At 38.8% G+C, this 24,562-nt stretch overlaps 1 long non-coding RNA gene across 1 annotated transcript in view; it reads right to left on the bottom strand.

Annotated features, from left to right (window-relative positions):
• Window positions 1–24,562, bottom strand: part of LOC124167852 — a 485,114-nt gene that overhangs the window by 344,934 nt on the left and 115,618 nt on the right. Inside the window, exon 2 of the long non-coding RNA XR_006866775.1 lies at window positions 3,717–3,768. This is a non-coding gene — a long non-coding RNA (uncharacterized LOC124167852). The remainder of the gene's footprint in view (window positions 1–3,716; window positions 3,769–24,562) is intronic.

Below are 24,562 nucleotides of genomic sequence, written 5' to 3'. Positions count from 1 at the left end.
TCAGTATGCTAAAATTAATGATACAACTTTTGTAGTGATTCAATAGCAACAAAAATCTACAATTTTATTGAACGATTTCTTCTTGTCAATTCTCCTGAGCTTTCATGACTTAGTTGTTCTATTTGTGGCCGATAGAATACATTGCGATTAGGATGGAAGCAAATGGGATTCTTCTAAAGAAATAGAAGAATAATAGCCTATAAATAAGTCTATTCTACAGAAATTTGGGAAGATAAACTTAAAAGAAGACCTATCTTAACTGATTTAATTTTTATATAAATAACCATCTTACCCTCTAGATGAATTCGTGGAACCAAATACTCTTCCATTTTCTTCGAAAGATATAAAGCAAATGAAAAGGGAATGGAGATGGAGACATTCTGTGAGCGTGTCGTTGATAAATTAATAAATAAGACAATTCCATAGATTATTCCGTAGATAACTCTAAAAATAGATATACCTTAACTGATATAACCTCTAAATAAGTAACTATCTTACCCTCTGAATGTGTTCGAGGCACCAAAACCTCCTCCATTTCCTTCGATGGACATGTAGCAAGTTAGAGGGGAACGAGAAGGAGACATTCTGTGAGCGTGTCGTGGATTGGTAACGTCGTGAGAGGTGGCAGTGAGATGGGTGCCGGGGAATTATCAATTGGGTCTGAATGCCGATTCCCAGTATGCAAATGAGACGGCGCGCGGTCCCTCGGCCCGCCACACGTCGCTAGACAATTCATTTATCATCCCGCCCCTACTCCACAGCCTATTCAGCCAGCCACCCCTTGAGGGCGAGAGGAGCGAAGGGAAGGGAGGAATTTTTGAAAAGCCGGAGGCGAGGGGATGACCTCGTCTCATTATTATCATATAAACGTCACTTTTCAATTACTCCCCCGAGAAAGGGAGAGTGAGGACAGGGTTGGGAAGACGGGAGTGGCATAAGGGCGATGTCACGAGTTAGACGGGAGACCCGACGCACAGTGGTCTGAGATGCCCTTTTCGGCGGACAAAAGTCGATTTTTCGATTGCGTTCAAACTATCCAAAAATGCTAAATATGTGAAGCTAAAACATCATTCCATTGTAAATAGATCTTTATATCTTCATTTACTGCCTATTTTTCGAATTACAGGAGTGTTTTTTAGCGAAAGTTGTTTGAGTGTAATTTCTCAAATTTTTGACGGCTTTTTAACTTTATAAATACCATAACCAATTGCCATTTTTTTGTTTTCTTTTGAGTTTATTTCAGCAAACTCACCTTTTTTATGATCCATAAACCTAATTATTAATGTTATGAAAGCGTCCGGGGTGTCAGGATAGCGCGCTATAATATCATATGCAAATATTTCTTTTAATTATTCACAGTTAGAGATATAAAAAAAACCACGCTCTACCACTGTGTTCTCATGTAATAGGATGTAAAGAAAATACTATCCTTGAAGCAATTTAGAAAGAATTATCTGCCTTTAGTTGCCTTTTTTTAATTTATAAGCCGAAATGTGTTACAGAGACGCCTGGCTATCCCTACGCCATGGCGCGCTATCTCTCGGCAAGTCGCTTTCGCTGATAAAATCCTCCGTTTTGAGTCTCTCTATCAGACGCAATTGGTTCATTTATTAGCATTATCAGCAACAATTTTATCCATGCCTAAACACTACATGATTCAGTGACCATATCAGCAACAATTATTTGACACGGCTTAAACTAACAATTCGGCTGCCACTAGGCTTCTCCCAGTGTGCGACAACTCCAGCTATTGTTAAGATTCCTCTAATTGTTCAGTGAAAATTGAATACTTATTTTCTGTGAACAAGTCTTCGGATATGGCACTCGTGAAGGAATATTTTTTCAATTTACGAGAGAAGTGGGCCGAGAAGGACAGCGTTCGTTACAAGCATCTATATGAGTAAATTTTAAGGTAGGTGGAAGTGATTTAATGCCGAGGTTCAACGTACTAAGTGGATTCATTAACCCATAGTTTGCGTATCATATCATTTTTGTGTCTTATTCTAAGGTCACAAGGAAGGTCGGGCGTGAAAGATGACAGGAAGCTAAGAATTCAAAACTGGCTGTTTTCTTTCATTACTCGGGCGACACTGAGATAGGAAAAGAGCCGTAGAACAATAAACGTGTTTTTGCAGAACAAAAATCTTTGGCTTAATTCAGATATTGATTTTTTTGCGGGAAAAAATCGAGCCCCAGATAACGAGCTCGGAAACTTCTCAACCCTCTTACCTTACCATCGATAGCATTGAACTTACCTCGGGTAAGTTCTATGTTATCGATGGGATATAATATAGCATTTACGTAAATGAGGGTATTACCTATCAAAAGATTGATTTTATTTAGGTTTGTAGTCCATTCAGTCGTCCGTGTAAGAATTTTGAAACGTTGTGCGAGCGATCAAAGCGGAGAAGAACCACGGAATTGCTCGACACAAAAACAACTGAAGAGCTGGTTTATGCGTCAAACGCAAGTCTTCGGCCAAACAAACAAAGCGATGCAGCTCATATGGTAGATGAGGCAATTCATGTAAGCCCCAGTAGAGCCAGAAATATAAGGCATGCTTGTAATATCCATAGATCTGACACCAAGGTAGTTCTTCCCTACAATGCAGACGAGGCATTAGGCTTAATGATTGAGGCAAAGTTGACTAAACATCAGTATAATATGTCCATCAGGAAAGGGGCCAGATCTCTAATGGCAGCAAGTCTTTATCCTCCCTAAGAAGAAATTCTTTCTGTAAAAAAACCTGTGCTATCCTTTTGGTGCTACGACTGATTTCATCCCCAAACGTAGACTCGGCACCCGTGTACAAAGACAGTGAAGAAACTACGGATGAGGAGTAATTGTTTTACTTCCTCATATCCATTTGCTTCCCTTAATTGTTGATTCATTTATTAATTATTCTACGAAATACTTTCATTAAAGATATCTCCCCCCAAAGCATAATGGTCATGCAATTATCTCTAAGTGAGAAAACATCCATTCATTCGTGTAAAACTGGATTTGGCGACTTATAAATGCGTAAGTGTTTTTCAGACCACCATTGCATCACACGTCGTTGTAGTATAATTATTCAGAAAAAATAGCGAATGCGTATTTATTTTTTGAGAAAGTCATTATGCATGCATTAGAAGATATAATTAAGTTGTGTAACACCTTCATATACCTCTATAAATGGGACAGTCGACTTTTTTCCGGAAAAAAGCGCTCCCCAGACCACTGTGCGACGGTTCGACTCAGTACCGCAGGATGGCGTACAATCAGTATGCAAGGATAGTCCAGAAAGAGAGTTCCGTATAGAGATCAAACATTCCCAATTCCTCGATACATTCCTTATTTGCCCCATACATAATTATTCCTCATTTTTACTATGCCGATGTTGCCTTTCTAGACATATCGCAGGTGCTGTCAACTAAACTTCAGCGTTCCGTCAACGCAAGTATTAGATTTAAATTTAAGTTACGTATCTATATCAGATACAATTATATTTACAATCTCAAATGGTTAAAACCTAGTTCATGACGTCTGCCGCATACCCTTGGTCTTCTCTATCAAATTTTACAAACAAACGTTATTCAATATCATTGAGATATAGTATTGAGATAAATTACTGAGATGTATTATTGAGATATTGAATTCATGACAAAATACTTCAAGGCAAATGCCGTCGTCTTTTAATATCTGACAGATAATAAGGAAACCATGTAGGTACTCACTTTTATAGGTGGCGCTGCATTCCATCCAACGAAGTGCTTCCTTTCAAAAACACTGGAAGAAAAGAGAAAGGAATTCATTGACAACGTTCACTCATTTGAAATTGAACTTGTTTACTCTACCAACATGGAATTTAAAGACAAGTGAAGTACGTTATTCATTGTTTCAAATTGAATAACGAATAAATTACTCATGTAGTTATCAGTAAAAGCTAAGTATACAGATTTTAACACTTTTTTTCGAAGTTAGTTACAAAAATATATAGAACGAGTTTCATTGATTCCGATACTGTCGTAATAAAAAGTACACCAATTAAAGAAGCAAATAAATCAAGGCTGTATAAGTATCCCTGATGCTGGGATAAAACCGTTTCTGTTGTCGAAAAATAATATCTTCTCATTAAAAAAAAAATAATCATTACTATCATGAAGGTGAATAGTTAAACTCGATGTGCAATTGTGGCAAAAGATAATTTTTCGTAGAGAGTTAAATGTTTATATTTCGTCAACTCCTTCGAAATAGTTTTTCATGCATGAGACGACCCGGATTTCCATTTGACTTACCATTTTCATTGGTAAGCGGAATTCACTTACCTATAATTCTAAAATTAGCATCCATGTACATTGCACATATATCTGCCTTCCTTCCATACATATCCTGACAATATCGGTGTCATAAACTTATCATATATTTTTATCACGATATCAGTTATTCGTCGCCACGTCATTCATAACATGATTGTAATAAATAACTTTAGTGTTATTTGACAGTTATCTCTGAGGGGGTGTTGCTCTATCCTTGGGTAAGGTAGGCTATATGTTTCTGTCTCCCCTCAGCCGTGATAGCTCTTTTTCAAAGGTGGAGACAATATGTACGGTAACGCACATTTCACTTCGAGCTTAGTAATCTATACTTAAACGGGGGTAGTATTGCGATGCGGAAGGCCAGAGGGAATCACCAGAGAGGTAATCCCGAGGGATCGCAACTAATGCACTTATTTTTTAACCATTATATGATGGAACTTTCTAGAGTAAAATTTACCGGAGGTAAACTAGTCCCCCACTGTGGATCTCGAGAGGGTGCATGAGTCCAATTTGATAGAAAGTTAAGGATAGGAATATGGAACTTTAGATAACTTCGTACCAGCGGTAGGCTAGTAAACTTGACGTTCGAGATGCGAAGAATGGACCGCGACGCATAAGGCGTCAACTAGTTCACTCGCCTTTAGGAGAAGAAAAGAGCTGCGTGAAACTAATCTTATAATTGTTTACCCTATTTATTTTTAAACAGGTATGGGCAAGAACCTTTGTAAAATTTTTATATTAAAATTGAGTTCCTAAAAATTTTTCACGCAAAGTTTACTTTTTCTTATTTTCAGTCGATTATGCACTAACTAATCTTCGATAATCAATTCCTCCTTCACCGCCCAGCGGCGCTGCCTCCGCAGCCATCAAAGCAGGATGGAGGTGCACCCATTACGATTCATTAGGGGTCGGAGAGGGGCGGCGACGATCTTAGGTGGTTGGGGAGGAGGCGATAGGGAGGGAGGTAGTGCTGAATGCGAGGCGGACACGGGATTTCAGACAGGTGATCAATTCTGTCGCCGATGCTGCCGTCAAATGCCTCTCTCTTCTTCGGCTGCCCCATTCAACACCTGCTGCCCCTACATCCCCCCTCCCGGCCCCCCGACCCCCTGGGAATGTAGCAGGCTGTTTTCCAAAAGGGGTTTGTTGCGAGTGGAAAGGCATTAGACGAAAAAAATATTATTGTCGGGGATGAAAATACAAAAACAGCATCAAGAAAACGATTGAATTTTCATTCGATATTTAAATTATTGGACAAATTAAAAGTGTATACATTCTGAGCCACATCTGTGTGTCAATTATGTAAGTCCCATATGACTCTACTGTTATTAGTGAGCCGTATAATTCCTACGGTAAATAATCAATTTATTAGACAGCTGCGATGTCACAACAATAGATTTGAAACCTATGACATTTACATACTTGGCCCACTGGAGACATAACGAAGTCAATCGCCGAGGGACAAGTAGACGGCAAGAAAGGAAAAAGAAGACCTCGAACAAAATATATGGAACAGGTAAAGAAGGATTTGAAAGAGAAGAAATACGTAGATGTAAAAAGATTAGCTGGTAGGAGAATTTAGTGGAGATCTGCGTCAAACCAATCTTTGGATTGTGGGTAAACTTATATTATTATTATTAAAACTCTTCTCGGGATTCCCACCGGGTTAAATTACCCACATTATTTTCCGGGTAAGCATCAAATCATAATTCACAAATCTTAGGATTGTTGACCAGCGATGATGATGCACTCTGCACGTTTGTCAATCCTTTGATTACTATTCTAAGCAATTCCTTGAAGCAAATTACTAGAACTAAATAAATTAAGTTATTTAAATTAAATAGCTTATTTATCCAGTTCACTCTTAGACTACAGATAGAACTGTTTGATATCCACGCAGCTTTCGCGGTGATCCTTTCACTGTCAAAAGATGCTACAAGGATAGAATCTTCCCCGTACTCTAGATTGCCCATTCAGTGAAACTACTTAATTGATGGGTCCGAACAGGTGATGGCGGATATCACTTTGGATAGAGGGGAGAAGTGTGAACTTTGCGCCTTCGGAATGGGGTGGGATTCGTATACTGTATTCAGTGAAAGTCATCTAGCTAATTAGAGGACACAATCAATTTTAAAAATCATCTACCCTATAGGTGACCAAACCCTGTATTAAAAAATAAAATAAAATTACGTTTATTAAACCCTAATAAAATCTTCCAGTACAAGAGACGGAACATTGTTGAAAATCTGCAAATACATTTTACCCTAAAACAAATTTTAATAAACATAGCTTTACTCTGGGGCTATAGAAATTTCAAAATATTGGTGATTTTAATAATTATCAAGGTTTGAGTAAAACATAATCACAAAGTTTTGTGATCATAGCTCAAATACTTCTCAAGCATCAAAATTAATGACGAAAATCAAGATATGTAAAATATTCTGAAGAATTTGTATTATTACTCTTCTTTCCCGAATGTATGAAGGCTAATGCTCGGCATTTCAGAGCTTCAAAACGTATGGTCTTGACAATAGAAGCTAGAGCACATCGAACCAAGGGTTTCACAACCCATCGCCGCGATGGCGGTCGGCTCCACCAAAGCATCTACTCGGGGGTGGATAGAGAGAGTTGTCGGTAGGGTGAGTAAATGACATGAGCTTCAGTAGTGAATAGGGCTATGATTAGATTCTAAACGCATGGTCAGCGCAACGCATGGCAAATAAGGATGTAATAAGTGACAGTCAACTTCGTAATAAAAGGACACTAACTTAAAAATGCAGCTATTTTAAAATTATTCTTTGCCGGTAATCGGGAAAAATAAATCAAAGACACTGTTAAAACGCTAATTAAACATTTCAGTGCTCGAGAAGAAATGTTTGAGAACGACTTCCAAATACTATGTTTTTGTCCACTCACATATGGTAGCAAACATAATTTTACTCATGGACAAAATTTATATATTCATAAACATCAATCTTTATGATTTGAATAGAAATAATGATAATGTTTTCCATGTGGGCTCACATAATACATTTCATGCATGAAAATTCGTACAGAAAATTGAAAAAATATGTGTTATGAGATGTATTTTCCTGCACATGTGAATAGCAATGTTCGGTCTCAAATGTATTTTCATTAACACAAATAGTGTCTCAAATTTTTTGTGGTGACAACAGGAGGGATAGCATGCCGAATGAAGGGTTTCACATTCCACCCCCGCGGTGTAGGTCAGGACAACATAAGCAGCAATTTGGGGTGGGTAGAAAGGTGGGTGTAGGTGGGTTGTATAGGTGATATTAGGTTTATTGGGGAAGGTAACTGTGTTCAATACTGCAACCATGCTCGTTAAAATTTATGCGTAATAAACTGAGATCTGGGGCGATAGTTCCGCAATAAAATGAAACCAGTAATTGAAAAATATACCCATCCTAACATTGATCTTACCCCGTGATCAGGGGAAAATCTTTTAACAAAGCCATTAGAATGCAAATGAAACCTTTCTGTGCTTAAGAATATACGTTATTGGAAACCTGCAAAGCACAAGACTTCTATCATAAGCATATTTTATAAACATACTTTTATTCTGAGTCCATAAGCAATTAAAACGTTAATGAAACCTTTTCGTACGAGAGACTAATCTTTATTTAATGCCTGCAAAGTAGAAGATACTACTCAATATGCATTACGTTTTATATAGACTTTATAATATTATGGGGCAATCGAGGCTGAAAAATATCATTAGAATGAATCATTAATATACTGCGGGTAAGAAGGGTATTAATATGTTTTAGATGGTTGCTAACATACTTTTCACGCATTTTGTGCAAATAAGTAAATAAGAGGATTAAAAGAATTGAAAAAATTCTGAATATATTCAATATTTTTCTTTAGTTTTTTGAAGCCTGCTGGAGGCTCAAAACACGTGGTCGTGACAATAGGAGTAGGTGCAGGTGGGGAGTATAGTTAATATGAGGTTTACTACGAAAGGTAACTGTGATTTAATGCTGAAACCATGCTTAATAAAAATTAATTATTAGGAACTGTTGTCAGGGGCAATAACTCTGAAATAGAATTACACAAACGATTTATAAAAGTAACCTACAATAAAACTGATCTTACCCCGTGATCAATAAAAAAGATTCTAACAAAGACGTTAAAGCATTAAGGAAACATTTTATGCGTGTGAATAAACGCTCTTAAATACCTGTAAAGAACAAGGGTCTTATCAACAAGCATATTTTACAAACATCCTTGTATTATGGGATTATAAAGTCTGAAATATATTCGTAAAATCAATAATTTTTACCCTGTTGATAAGAAGGACTATTTCTTAACCATTCTAATTCTTTTTGAAGTATTGTTTCATCAACATACGCGTTTCACCTCTCTACAGCATCATTAAGGAATTGAATATTTTATTTGGATCATCAGCATTGTGGATAGATATTCGATATTTATGCGCCAAAATTCGTAAAACTATTAAAGACATCAAAATCAGGAAAACAAAGAATAAATACCATGAAAACATCATGAAGATCCAAGAGGTAATCAATATTTTTCCTTAGTTTATGAAGGGCCAAAGCCCCAAAACGTATGGTCGTGACAACAGGAGCTACGGCACACCGAACGAAGAGTTTCACAATCCACCCCCGCGTTGGCGGTCTGGGAGGACCAAAGCAGCCGTTCGGGGGTGGGTAGAGATAGGTATTAGGTGTGGGTGGGGGCGTAAGGTGAGTTGGGAGGAGGCGAATCCACAGCGTCATCATGACCCGACAGCAGCAGAGGGAGAGAGAAAAGCAGAACCTCCCCTCCCACCTAAACCCCCTCCTCCATGCAAACGCCCCCACACGGCAATTAATTACGCGACTGACAGGCCGCCCGGCACAGCTCCGGCCTGCGTGAGGACGGAATATTAGAATTCTTTCTTCGAAAGGGAGCGAGGGGGTCGGTTGGGTTTTATATGTGAGGAGGGATGGGCATGGTAGCAGTACCTGTGTGTGTGTGCGTGAATGTGGATTGGGGCGGTTCAGTGCCTCACACGGGTTATCGGCGATGCAAAGAGATGTGCTTCCCATCGACAGAGCCAAAATCCCTTCCCCTAGACTAATCCCTTCTCCGCCGCTCGCCTCCAATACCCCATCCCACCTGCCTCACCAAGGCAATTTATTACTCTCCGAAATGCGTTAAGTACATACATTATGGATTTACATAAAAAACTTTATAGAATATTACAAAGTTTGTTTTTTTTAACCTATTATCTCTATGCATAAAAGATGATTTTTGTTTGTTTGTCCGCTATGCATTTCCATATGGCTACACGCATTGCAACCAAAATTGGTACGTGGGTGTACCTCATACTCCCAAAGTTTGCAGGGTTACTTTTATTTATGTCTGACGCGTCCTTTGCGTCGTTTTTCCATTAATTATTGTTACGTAACGGCCTACAACTTCTGTGGTTGAGTATCCTGCCAGGTAGGCCAACCGCTTAACACTCACGAAGGGTATAACTCAAAGGATTTCACTCTTTAACCGTTAATCCCCTTGGTGCAAACCTATCTTTTGGGGAATGCGTTCACACGACTTTTATGGTCTACGCGAGGAAGGACACACACCCGTCAATGTTGTGTAGCGGGTTATAAGCTGATCTCGTGCGCGGTATACGGAAATCGTTTTTTCCATTGTTTGCTGTTAAGTGTACCATTTGTGTATACTGTTGTGTATACCATTATCATACCTGCTTTATTCCTTTATCTAAAAATCATGACCATGAATTCCAATTTCCAAGTTTCCAACGCCTCTTTGGGTACTATCCTTCCGGAGTAACGCTGGGCTGCCTGTTAGCTAATATAACTGAAATTTCTTATTTAACTTTGAACAATTAACTATTAACAAATCAATTGTCCGAGAGTTCACTTCGTTTAATGCTGGTACGATGGATTCAAAAATAAAATTTGCCATATTCCACACAATATTTACCTATTAAAAACTCTACCGCTTTCGACCTTCTCAGGTCGTTATCAAGAGGTAACAGCACCGATTCTTCTGTTACCTCTTTCTGCTACCTGTGACTCTATTATTAATTAACATAACTGCAATCCTAAGATTGCTGAGATACAGCTTTGCATTTAACTCCTTGTTACTTGATCGATAAATTAAGTTTTTTTGTATTTTTTGACTGCTCGTAATTACCAATATAAATTATGCCTACAAATATTTCGATACAACAAAGGACTTTAAGCATGCAGTAGACACAGTCATCCTAAAAGCATTATGTACATAAATCAATTTTGTAATTTTGATTTGAAAGAAAAACTTTATTATATATATTCCTTATATATTTTTGAACTATTTAGCAATATGACAGCAATCCTAACGTAGATAAAATACAACCTTTCATTTTTTCCCCTTGTTCGTCGGTCGTGAAATAGTGATTTTTTCCTTTGAAACAACTAAGCACCCACTGGCTTGTAATTACCAGTATAAAGCATGTCCACAAAGTTAATTTGGATACAAAAAATGGTATTAGGCATGCATTTCAACGAGCTTATGTTCATTTCTCTACAGCATCGTGAAAGAATTAAATATTTTCTTTACATCATCAGAAAATAACTAATGTAGCTTAAACTAAATCCACTGCACCTTCATTTCCTGTTTTGATGACATTGCTAATAATTTGAAAGTTAAACTTATTTTTCTTTAATTTTGTTACTGGTATATAATGGAAAGATGCAGTTCTCCAACCTTAGGATTGCAGTACTACGAATGAATGGTTCAAACAGGCAAACAGAATATATGCAAATGTGAATTCATTGAAACAAATTCAAAAATACATAACATTAAATGTGTAAAGATAGCAGGTAAACAACATCAAACTATATTTTTTTAACTTCAAGTATGTTCGTTCGAGTATACAGCGTGGTTATAAGAACTCCGGTGAAATTTAACTAATTGACTTTTAATCGCCTGAAAAAGATTCTAAAAGGTAGAGCTTATTATCTTTCAGTGCGTATTTTCTCACTAGTTCATAAAAAAAACTTCCAATAAATACACCAAAGGTACTAAATATTCAAATTCTGTCCAGATGAGTTCGCTGAATAAATCGTTGGATGCGGTGTTTCTAAGTAAAATATTTTATTTCACGTAGTAATTTCACTTCCTGATCAATACGAACATTTGAATTCTGTTCATCATACTTCAACGTAAAACCACCACTCTTCAAAACTAACCAGTCCCTGGTAGTAATTCCCATGAAGTTGAATTCTAGGCCAAAGAGATAAAATTTCAGTGGAAATTAGGTAGGCTAGGTCGAGACTCGCATGCATTGCGAACGAACCAAGTAGCTGAAGCGGAACAGTCCAATGCAGCAACAGTCTGTATTGATCGCGTCCAATGATACGATTCCCGGGCTGAATGCTGTTTGGGAAGACTCACGTAATGCGGCACGTCAGTAAATCTTTGAAGAAAAAAAAAACAACAGCCGGTCGCCGCGCACCCGTTAGCCTTATCGTCCCACCCTGCCCTGCCTCCAAGATACCCTTTCTTTTTATCTTTCCGCGAAAGGGTGTTTTTTATCGAGATTCATTGGCCGAAAGATAAGGTCCACCTCCTCACCTGAGGTGGAATGGAGTGATTTCAGGGGTGCTTGAGAAGAAGAATTGAGGACGCGGGTTGGGGGGGGGGAACTGTGTTCCCTAAGTACCCCCCGCGGCGCCCCCTGTTAATGGCCTTAGACTCGAGCCACCATTATTTAATCCCTTTAGTGATAGGCGGTGGATTTCACACTTACGCACACGACTAAGATGCATGGTATGAACGTACCTGCAGAAGAGCCGGAGATAGATCACTAGCAATCTATTCTGAGAGTAAAAACATTGAGTTTGTATTACCCGCCGAAATCGGTGGTAACCGAGCATTCAGTGACGTAGCCAGGATTTTAAAATGTGGGGGGGAGGAGATTTCGGGGCCCTTTTTGGGGTGCATGAAAAAACCGGAGGGCAAAAGAGGTCCAGGGGTCTTACCCCGAAGATTTTGGGATATTCGATGCTAAAAACGTAATTTTTAGTACTCAAAAACAGTAATTTTGTACGAGTATTTGTTAGCTACAATAAAGTATATACATTGGATGAAGTATAAGATTTAAAGGCTCAAAAGGAAAGGTAGGATAACCCGGAATCTCTCAATACGCATTCATTCTTGAAATTACTTGTTTTGATTTCTCGACCGACAGATGAATTCTAGGATGACACTTCTTCATGGTGATAAGGTTAAAGCTGTGGAAAGGAGTTGAAGATGATGGCATGTCAACAAGTCAATACCGTGGCAACGAGGCTACATTTAATGTTATCCTTACCGTTATAAATTCTTAACTTGATTTCAAACGTTTTGTGCCCCACTATGAATGTAACTGAAATATTAAGAAAAAATAAGAGCAATTTTATAGAGGAAATACGGTATGAATTAGGAGGACTATAATGAAAGGTAAACTGAAAATGGTACCTATTTGAAAACAGAAATTGATATTTACAATCCCACAGATAGTATGTCTTTTAGTACAAAATTTCATGAAGCGGAAATAAAACTAGGGCTAAAACTCTTTTAGTTGAACTGCTGGCTAATATTGGAGACATTTATGTCATTTCTTACCGTCACACGACTGCGGCAATACTAAAAAACTCAGGCAGTCTTATCATATGAGATTTAAGTATCATATTTTTAACAATACAATCCCTCAATCAAATTATAAAATGAAATCGCACAACTATTTCTGCTGGAATTATTTTATATATTATATTAATTAACTACTTAAGGGGAAATACAAACAAACTACTGTGCTCTTCAGATGGCGTCATTTAGTCATTCTCATCATCTGAATCGCTATGTGTTATAATTTTAATTTCTAGTATTTCGATCACCATTTTCACCATGGCTGCAATACTATAGAAAATAAAAAGTGGCATAATTATAGAGAAAATACGAAGGAATCTACGAAGGAAGATGAGGAACTTGAGTAAATGGAGGGAAAACAAACTCTTTTATGCTGCCATATAAAATCTACGTAAAAGGTTAGTAATGAATAACAGAGTCACTTTTTATAACATAAAAAATATGAATAATAAATCAAAATCATTTAAATTTATTAATTAAATTTTACGATCCGTTGGTGAATATGGAAACGATATTGCTTTGAAATGATACATGCATATAAACTACGAAAATTACTTGGCGAGAGTTATTATTGTGCCAATGAGCCAATAACGAGAAGACGAAGCTAATAATTCTTATCGCCTGTATCACCAATATATCTTTAATTTGATTCCTAGCGTTTTGAACCCCGCTACGACCAATTCTGCAAGATTAAATGATGCATAAAAGTGTTGCAACTTTAGAGAAAATATGGCGAAAAGGAGGAGGTCTAGGGTGGGAGACAAGCAACAGAAAATGGTCCTTAAAAAAGGTAATAAACGAGGCCGTTTATGGGAGCGGCCGCTTTCCAGGTGTAGTTACGATAAGGGGCAACGAGCGTTATCTCCGGAGACGCGCCCTGCCGCCCCTGAGAGTGCCGCATTAAGGACATCCATCCAGGGGTGGCCCTCACCCCTCCCGCCCACCCATGACACGCATAAACCCTGGGGAGAGAAAGAAACATAAAAAAGCCACCCCACCTCGCTACCCTTAACATGTGTCTGTGTATGTAGGTACATATAAATATTTCGCGTTAGTTTTATCGCCGATGAGAAACCCCACATTCGGTTGGACCATCTTCTCCCCCTTCTCCCTTGGCTGTAAGTCTTCTCTGCTTTCTCATTTCCTCTTTCCTCACCCCTCGCGTGTACACCTTGCTATCAACCCCACCAGCAACCCCCCCAAACCCAAGAAAACGACAACAACAGAATACCCACCCTTACCCTATATACATCTCCCCATTAAGAAACTAAACGACTGTGGGAGGGGATGATAACACGCAAGTCAGGGAAGAAACTACCCCTACAAACAGATTCATTTCAAACTATTTACATGCCTACTTGTTTAAACGACCCATTAACCCATTATAACCTAATGTTGCCTCTAAGTAACATAAAAAATTTACACAATTTCAAATCTATTCGGGCAATATTTTTGAAAATTACCTCTCTAATATTAATTCTGCGGATTCTCCAAAAAAACTTACATAGGTGACATTTAGGCAACCGACAACTGAGCACTCGTTACCTCTTTTTCAAAAACTTAATGTTCTACCACTAAGGTATTTATTTGTATTAAAGGTGCTCAAGACGTTTTAAATTCGTGGGGGAAACAGAACAAAGCCGATTAAATATTCAAATAAACTCAGGTCAGAAAAGGACAGGTCTCTGTTAGGCTTAGGAACGAATTAAGCCCTAAAATGAAGCTTTAAAACAGACATACACTTTTCTTGCTCCGAAATTGTTCTGTTCCCTTCCGTTGGAAATACTGAGTCAAAATTCTAATCCTTTTTTACTGGCTAAACTAAAACAATAGCTTATATCCCAAGGGAATGAAAAGATTGAAAAATTGTTAAAAGTTGTTGTATAATCTTGATAATTTTAATTGGTTATTTCTTTTGTATTTTCATTGTTAACGGTTATCATTTCTAAAGGTTTGTTTTTAAAAATTCTCAATTCTTCTTGAGATTCATTGTTTATTTTGTTTTGCATAGTTATTTTTATTACGTTTTCATTGATTAAGCCATTAAGGAAATCAAAGAAAAGGCATTGGGAGTGAATATCCATGGAGAAAAAATAAGCATGCTAAGATTTGCCGATGACATAGCCGTTATAGCAGAAACAGAGAAGGATTTGAAAAATATTCTGGTTAATATGGGTAGAGTAATGAGTAGATATCAGCTGAAAATAAGCACGAAGAAAACCAAGATCTTAGTATGCAGCAGAAGAGAAGAAGTCAAGACCAACATTAAAATAGGGAGCCAAAAACTGATAGAAGTGGATGAATTCTGTTATTTGGGAAGCAAGATAACTAGTGACGGGAGAAGCAAGAAAGAAATTATCAGCAGAATAGCCCAGGCGAAGAGAGCATTCCACCAAAAGAGAGACCTGCTTACAGCGGGAAACTTAAATATGGATGTAAAGAAACAATTTATAAGAACCTACATCTGGAGTATGCTCCTATACGGAAGTGAGGCATGGACAATGACCGCAGCGGAGAAAGCAAGGCCTTTGAAATGTGGTGCTACAGAAGAATGATGAAAATCAAATGGATCGACCGAGTTAGTAACGAGGAAGTCCTAAGAAGGGTAGGAGAGAAGAGAAGCCTCATGAAAATCTTAATAAGAAGACGGAACAACCTTATAGGCCACATCTTGAGACATGATGGCCTGATGAAGACAATCGTCGAAGGACTAGTGGAAGGCAAGAATGGAAAAGGAAGACCTCGAACAAAATATATGGAACAAGTAAAGAGAGATGTGAAAGAGAATAAATACGTAGATGTGAAAAGATTAGCTGATAGGAGAATTGAGTGGAGAGCTGCGTCAAACCAATCCTAGGATTGTTGACCAATGATGATGATTTTTATTATTCTTGAATTTTATTTTCTCTATTCCGAACTTGTACAGCACACATATATTTGATTATCAAAATTGTTTTTGTCGTATCATGTTTTTTAAATGTTTATAAATCAGCACTAGCCAATGATTTAAGAAATTATGGTAACCCCTATTCAGGTGTATCTAAGAGGTACCTACCTATATTCTAATTTAAGGCTTTCTTTGTTTTATATGTATCTTTTTCAATTTATGAATTAGTATAATAAAACTACGTATAGTATAATAACTACGTGATCTCATGTGAAGTAAATTTTAATTTAGAAATATGTACCTGCCACAATAATTATGTTTGAGTACAAAATTTTCACACTTTTAGAATGAGAAGTCTTCAGATTTAACTACTCCCAGAAGCAGCTCTGGGTTAGAAAGAGCAAAAAGTGAATCCTATTCGGAAGTCACTTTTTTTGTCCAAAATTTAGCCTGAGAGAAACATCCGTAGTTAAAATAGCAGAAGATTCCCTTCAGTACCGAAAAACATTATAATTACTAAAGTATTTTACCGAATGAGGTCGGTTTTCATGGAGTTTTTGAGAAGTATCCCCTACTTTATTAGACTTCCCTCTTCGGTTAATAATAAAGCCTACTCACTTTCATTCTATGTAGAAGTCCTATTATGTTCCTTCCTCTCCCTCGTTTACCAGCATTCTACCCTATTACGCTATTTTCAAGATCCCTTCCCCTTCAGTGATCGCTCCATCCATACCTTCTGATTCCTCCGTATCTCACCTGGAGGCTACATCTCCTCACCCACCATGTCCAGCACTTCATCGTTTATCCTCCTTTTCGTCCACCCTACTTTCTCCAAAGACATAAATATAGGTAAAAAAATCTGCAAAATTAATATGGCATCAGCAAATAGAAAATTGTAGGTTTATACAAATAATTTAATCAACATTAGGGACATAACCACACAATCAGAAAAGCAAACAAAGGGTTTATCTACCCGCATGGGTAGATAATGTTGAATTTGTAATCTAACAACTTTAAATATTCTATCTTTGCTCCAGTTTTTTGTTGTTGTTATGTTTACATGACAACTTGTATCATGAAATGTATTTACTTTTTCTTTCGTATTGTTGTAACAGGACTAAGCTCTTAGAGTAAACTTATTCCACTTGTGTTAACTCCATTATTTTAACAGATAAACCCTAACCATGGCACGGTTATTTGTCATTATACTACGTTAATATATGTAAACCTCCCATGTAAAGGCTAAATAGTGTTGTTTCCCGGTGATAAAAGTAAATAAAAAATATAAATAAACACAATGAGAAAAACTAAATACCCTTATCTCCATTAAGAAACTAGACGGCTGTGGAAAGATATAGTAACACGCAAGCCAGGGAGGAAACTGCACCTACTTTCTGCTCCCCACACAGAACTTACTTATTTCAAATAAATGATATGTCAATTTATTTGTGTACCCCAAGAAGAAGAAAGAATATTTAGAAGTGAAGCGAACCGAGCATTGAATAATTATATTTATTACTCCTTTATGCCGAAACTTTCTGCCAAAGAAAAACATAGGCAATCAAACTTACAAAAGATTGACCACAATTCAGTAAAAACCGAAAAACAGACGGATAGGTTAAAAAAAACATAAATACATTCTGCAAAATTAAAATTGCCGAATATAAAATTGTAGATTTGTACAAATACCCTCATTAACAGTAGGTGCATTTACGTACGATCAGAAAAACTAAATATCATTTAGGAGTGAAATCTAGCGGGTGTCCTCATGTCATGTAGTAATGAATGGTACAGCGTAATGGCATTTATTACCAGAAATGGGAAAAAGAAAATAACTTAGCTGAGTTGCGCCATTGGGAAGGGTGAGAAAAGGAAGAGTGGAGGGAAACCCAGCACCTGCATTTTCCAACTCTTTGTTGAATGGCACTCATACATGATGCTCCCATTTTACTCTTTTATTATCCCTTTTTTAACGGCGTCAAGCAGACTGAGGCTTGACTTACAAACCGACGGACTGAGTGCTATACATTAAGTGCACTCTACCAAGCGCTCCTGATCTTGGGTCCCTAGAAATTCCCCACCATTGCCGGTAATCGAATCCAAAAAATTGAGCCACTAAAGTAGAGCCAGCAGCAGTATTTTTTAAAACCTTTTTGTTTGTGTTTATTTATTAATTTATGGACGTAAGAAGGCATTCTTGACTAAAAGAGCCACAGTAAAAATGCGTTTCGGAAGCAGCAATACATCGATCAGGGACTTTAATAATCAAATTTGGAATTGCTGATCACAAAAGAGTAGAAGTCTTCCAGATCTGGTGTTGGAGGATAATACTGAAGTTCAATTGGTCACACAGCGTGTAAAACGAAGTGATCTACCGAAGAAAAATTGATTCATCATTGATTGAATCATCATGAATTGATTTATCAAAAATTGATTCATGGAGAAGCACCATGCAACAAAGAAGGCAAAGAATCCTACGGCACTGATTACATGTGAAGTCTAAGCTGAGGTAAAAATTGAGGTGAAAGTCCGATGGAAGGGTAAGTACAAGAGACAAGTACTTGGGGCAGATCAAGAAGGACACACGTACAATGGCTATCAGGAAACTAAAGAAGCTGGATAGGAAGAGAGAGAATCGGAAGACTGTAGTATAAAAATCCTGAATTCCAAAATTATGAGCGAATACAGGTGAAGATTAGTAATAAGTCCGAGTCATTCCTTAGTAAAGAAATAATGACGGAAAGATCTGAAAATATAATTAACGATACTTCAAAATGAGGGCTAAATTGTTACGCACAATGATTATATATCATTAAAATGTTGGGAAATGCTCATGAAAAGCAATCATTTCTACGAAATAGAATAACATACTCTAACATTAATACGTCCTCATACAATTTCATGCTACCCTATGATTGGATATCAGTATGAATGCGTAACTTTCACGATGGTAAAGGACCACTTGTTCTGTGATTATCTGTATTATTTCCATACACTCTCTGAAGCCGAAAACCAGGCAAGATTTTTCAACGCTACCAACATTGCCTCACAATAATGCACAGCAGATATTATTTTATATAGTAAAAATCGATTTTTAAGTTTTTCCTCATCCCTCTAAATCGAAAAGAATATACAATGTATTACACATGTAGGAATGGTCAGTTTGCGATCATCTTTGCAGGACATGACACAGCGTCCTGTGCAGTAAATTACCGGTAGTGGCTGAGCACTGCTGTTGAGAACATCCGGCCATCATCTTCCCCTTTTTCTTACCTACTCTTTCGGAGACAGCGAAATTCACATCCTCCCAATAAGTCCTCCCATGATACTTAATGTATTTTCTCAAAGTTGTTTTACAGTGCAATGGTGAACTGAAGAGAGAGATCCAATTTAGGCTGCCCTAATTTACTCAAAAAAACGCACATTGCAAACCTACCTTCACCGGTAGGATACTTTAATAATAATTTATTTCCGATAAGTAGCAATAAGAATGCATTTAGAAGGTTCGATAATTTTCATTCCGGCGGTGGATGGTGGCTGGCTGGATTACCATCCAGGTGGGTAAGCCAGCCATATCGGCGTGAACAGATCATCTGTCTCCCCATTCCGCCCCCTCCCCCTTCACCCCCACCTTCCCCCACCCCTCACCAGCCGATCGCTACCCCTCCCCTCTCAGCGCCACTGCATACCGACAATCCTCCCCCTACTGCGGGACATTTTCCCTGCTCCTGTGGCCGTGATATCAAAAGATCCTCCCCGGGTGATAAATGGTTACAGCTGGGTGTCGCGGGAAGACCTTCCCTCCCTACCCATCACTACCGAAAAGAGTCCGCACGGCTGACGGCGAAACGACGGCTTATTTTTTTCCGGGGCAGTAAGGTGGGTGAGCTTCAAGATTTTGACGGAAGAGGGGGAAGGTAATGATGGGTCTGGGGTAGGAAATGGCGGCTTTAGGGCGACTAACGCTGGTTTTTCTACGAGCGGCACCGCTATATGCTCACATGCTAGGTACTTCAATCATAATAATGCCCAAATTTGTACGGTGATTACCACAATACCGAAGCCTTTATTTTAATTAATTTAGCTATTCATATTTTCAAAGTAAATAAAATAGAAAACCCCTAAGAAATTTCTCTAAAGAAAATATTGGCCAATTATAATATATTTCGATGGACAATTACAGCTATATGAACAATAATATATGGATTACCCGAAAACATAAACTTGAATGCCGTGTTTATGGAATGACAGGTCGACTAAAGCAGGTTTTTGCTACGCACAAGCGGCTCCACTATGTGCTCACATTTTGGGAACAATAATCACATTTATACAATTATAACCCCATTTTCTGGTGCCTCTATATTGATTATCCATTCTATTTCAGTAAAAAAAAAACTAGCAAAGCTTTGAGGAAACCTAAAACGAAAAATGTGGGGCGATTATAACATATTTCGATATCCAATCAAGAAACTACATAAACTTGAATGACGTATTTGTGAAATTGTAATTTCTCAAACCAAATATAAGAAGTAAATCTAATCAATCACATGCCTAATGCTTGGTTTAAATTACCTTAGTTTCCTATTTTCAATCAGTTTGTAAAATTAGTTCCCTTTTGGTTCCAGCCACCTTACGACCGCTTGACCGGTACCAACAGCTGACTAGGTAATATTTCCTTCTTTATTTTTTTAATGCGGATAGATTTCATACGGATTAAGTAGTGTACGGCTTAATTCGTAGTACATACTTATTACACTCCCAGATGCACACAGTTCAATTCAACTTGCTGAACACATAATGTATAAGTAGCCCGGGCTTAGATATTAACGTCAGAATTCCCGGGGTCACCATATTTACTTATTTTGTTTTCTTTCTTTTCAAGAATGATACACTTATCAATAGAAATTTTAGAAGGAGCCCCTTTGCTCACATGCTATAATGATTAGCGAAAAACTAGCTTTCACGAGCATGATGATATATAGCTGCGATGATGAGGGAAAATAGCAACAATGCCCATAGACTAATCACAAGCAGAAATTTATTTCTTCAAAAATTTCAGGAGAAAGAACACTCTGCGTATTCTAGGTACGGGGTCATGACCTATATGTATGCGCGCCACGACCCACCAATGACCCCAATTTTATCCGAATGTGAATAAATCATCCGATCGAAATGCAATTTGATTCAAAATCGCAGGTCAATACAGGTACTATGATAGGACTGGGAGCAAACGTTTCAAGTCAGTTAATATTGTTTGCCATTTTTCAGCAATTACACATACGTCCATCATTAACTGCTAGTAATCCAAAGATTGGTCTGACAAAATTGGTACTCAATTATCAATCCTTTCCGTCATTTAAAACTTATCATAATTAACCTGTTTTTCAACTTACACGAAAGATAACAAACAGAGTAAGTTCTCTACAGCCAAAGGTAAGAATCAGAGGTAATTTGTGAAAGAACGGCTTATAAAACTACTGTGGTGACTGAAATTGATTGTTTATCAGGCATATAGTGAGTCACAACGTTTTAAAGCAACCATAGATAAAAACCTTGTCCTTGAATAGCTGAAAGTGAATACTGCCAACTTATATACCTACCATAGATCAAACAGGGCGCTAATACGGGGTTTTCTAACCCTTCACTGATTTCAAATATCTCCCAACTGCCTCCCAATACCCTCAGTCTTCGAGCGTCTCATGACATATGCTAATACATTCTTAGAAATCAGAAAGAAATAACTACTCATTACCAATATTAATAAGTAAATTTAGTTGGTACGAAAGACATTAGCCGTGCGAAGAGCCGTAGACAACCGTGGAAGATGTCGTCAAAAATGAAACTCAGGATGATAGTGGTGAATATCATAGTTTAGGTTTTGAACTAATGAAACTAACCGTACATAGGCTACCACAAGCCGGTCCTTCATATCAGCCCAGGTCACATCGGCATTTATGTCTCTGTATTCTTCATGTAAACAACAATATTTACATTCTTAGGCAAGCATCGTTGTCGGAGTCTGCGTAGAAAAATCATTTTCAGAAGACATCTCTAGTAAATACAAAAGTACCGATAGATGTTTTAGCTGGCTTTTTTGAGAAAATAATTTTCTTAGTTGCTCTTATGAAATTTTTGGAGTATGTCGAAGATCAAACGTCTTTATTCCTGAAAAATATGTCATGCAAAAATGTTATCCTAAATTCTATCGGACAAAAGTTCAGTACCTATCTGTATTCGTGCATGAGAATGGTTGACCTTCCCCCCACGAGGATGTCGGCGGGAAAACACGGGTGGAGGTTTGTGTGAGGGGGAAGGGGCGTGTGGCGCTGTGAGAGGCGGCGGCAAAGGAGAGAAAAACAAAGTAGCAACGCCGTGAAGTTTCCACTAGCCTTCATTTGTCTTCCTCTGCCACCTGTCAAGGGCTACAGCGCGTATATGGTGTAGGGAGTTCTTTGGGTTCATCCCCTTGCCCGGAGAAGTGGCTGCCAGCGAGTAGGTGGAAGGGGGTGGGTGGGTGGGGAGAGGGAGGGGAAGGGATGGTCCCCACCCCTTTCCCGCCTCTCCGCGTTGTTCGATTGGAGGAGGAAGCGGTGACGCAGTAATTCGAATTACATCACCGCGCTACCCCTCCCCCTCCATCTCCGCACCCTCCCCTCTCCCGCCCGCGAAGTGGGAGGGCGCAGGCGCCGTCCGCGGTCGCGGGAAGCCACTGCGCATGCGCCGACTGACATCGGGATTTATTTCGTTCGCCGGCCGCTTAGCGCGAGCACGCGAGTCCGATTTTCGCCGCTGGAGCGCCACGGTAATAAAACATGCGGAGTTCTCAGAGTAAACATATTATGCAAGAGAGATATTCGTGTTCATTGAATGGGACAAAGATTGAAATGACAAAATACGAGATGCGTTTGATTGGTTGACTACGGCGATATTGCTAGTTTGACGCTGTTTATTTCTTTTCATCAACTACATCTGCATATTATTCAGGTAAGCCGCCTTAAAAGGCTTGCGGGAGAGGGTGTAAGGACACCAGCCTGCAAGTTATATTTCCAATAAATGGTCTACTAGCGTAGAAGAGTAAGGTGAGGTGGGGTAAGTGCGACTGCGGGGTAAGTGCGACCCCCCTTCAGGAAAATCGTATTTCCGTTCTCGAAGCAGGTGGCGGTCGTGCAACATATTCTACACATAGTAATGAAACCAGAGCCAACGACTTTGTAATACCTATCCCTTAATTTCTCGTTCCACATGCTTAGGAAATATTACCGTCCGTTCATCTCGTAGTCTTAGTTGGTAGTGAGGAGAGGCTATACCGCAGTTCCCTCTGAATCAACGTATCGGAGGTGTTAGTTAAGAACTATATCTTGTTTTCTCTTCTTCATGGATTGGTTTTCCTTGCTTTACTTTAAATTTAGGAACTCGGGTCATTATATTTAGTTTAGATGGGGGGTCGCACTTTCCCCGTCATAACCATCCATTCCTACCCTCCGGGGCAAGTGCGACCCCGTTGCCTGGGGTAAGTGCGACCCCCTGTCGCACTTACCCCGGGCTACGAGGTTGAAGTATGGATTGAATTTTTAGTTTCTGACTAACAGTTCTTGCGTTAAACTTTTAGTTTCTGTCTGGCAGTTCTTGCGTTAAACTTTCTTGAATAAATGTTGCAAAACACCGAAGTTTATAAAACTAGGTCTTTTAATTAGAGTCCTCTCATCAACTTTTATTTTGAAGGTTTATCTGATAAAGATAAAGAAGCTTACTTCAGTTTGTTGATTGATTATGATATGGCATTGGATATCATGTCTTCTGACGAGGAGGATGTAGACGACATGGTATTAATGCCTGAAACAAGATAGCATGAGTCGAAAAAGCTAAACAAATTCGGTGACTTACATTCAAAGTGAAGATTGGATTCTGGCTAGATTCAGCAATAAAAATTCAGTTGCTCACTATGTAAGGAAAATTCTGGAGATTAATGAATAAGGTGATGCCGTGGTTTTCTTTTTGAGGATATTTTTTGGAACTGAATTAAGTTTCACCTGTCCACGGAATGAGGATTCCAGCGAAATACCTAGGGAAGAGTTCTTCTTCTTCATCCTAGCGTTTGTGCCGCGCTATTGCAGGGTCCGCTGTTCTGCAAAGTCTTCTCCACTTGGCTCGATCCAGGGCGTCTACTGGCGTGGCGTTGATGGTCTTCATGTCCGCCTTAATTTTGTCGAGCCAGCGCATCTTTGGTCGTCCTCGTGGTAGGCGTCCTTCAGTACTCGGCTACATTACTGTTTTGGCCAGGGAGTTCTCATCACTACGCACCACATGCCCAAACCACCGCAGTCGAGCCTCCCGCATCTTGTCTGCGATCGGTGCAACTCCCATTCTTTTCCGAATGTCTTCATTCCTGATGTGATCCAGGCGGGAGATGCCTAGGATCCATCGCAGCATCCTCATTTCCATGACTTGCATGGCCTGTTCTTGATTTGCTGTGGCTGGCCAATATTCTGCTACATATAGGGCCACTGGGCGGACGACGGTCTTGTATACTTTGGCCCTGACTCGTTCGGGCATTCGACGGTCGCACAATACGCCAGTCACTTGGCGCCATTTCAGCCACGTTACATTAATTCGAGCTCGTGTGTTGGCGGTTGTGCTTCCATCGTTGCTGATGATAGAGCCCAAATATTTAAACTTCTCGACCTTTTCAAGGTCCTCGCCGTCGATGCTTATC

Source organism: Ischnura elegans, chromosome 11, assembly GCF_921293095.1.
Source record: "Ischnura elegans chromosome 11, ioIscEleg1.1, whole genome shotgun sequence".
Classification (NCBI taxonomy): Eukaryota; Metazoa; Arthropoda; class Insecta; order Odonata; family Coenagrionidae; genus Ischnura; species Ischnura elegans.
This window is presented reverse-complemented; position numbering and strand designations above follow the sequence as displayed.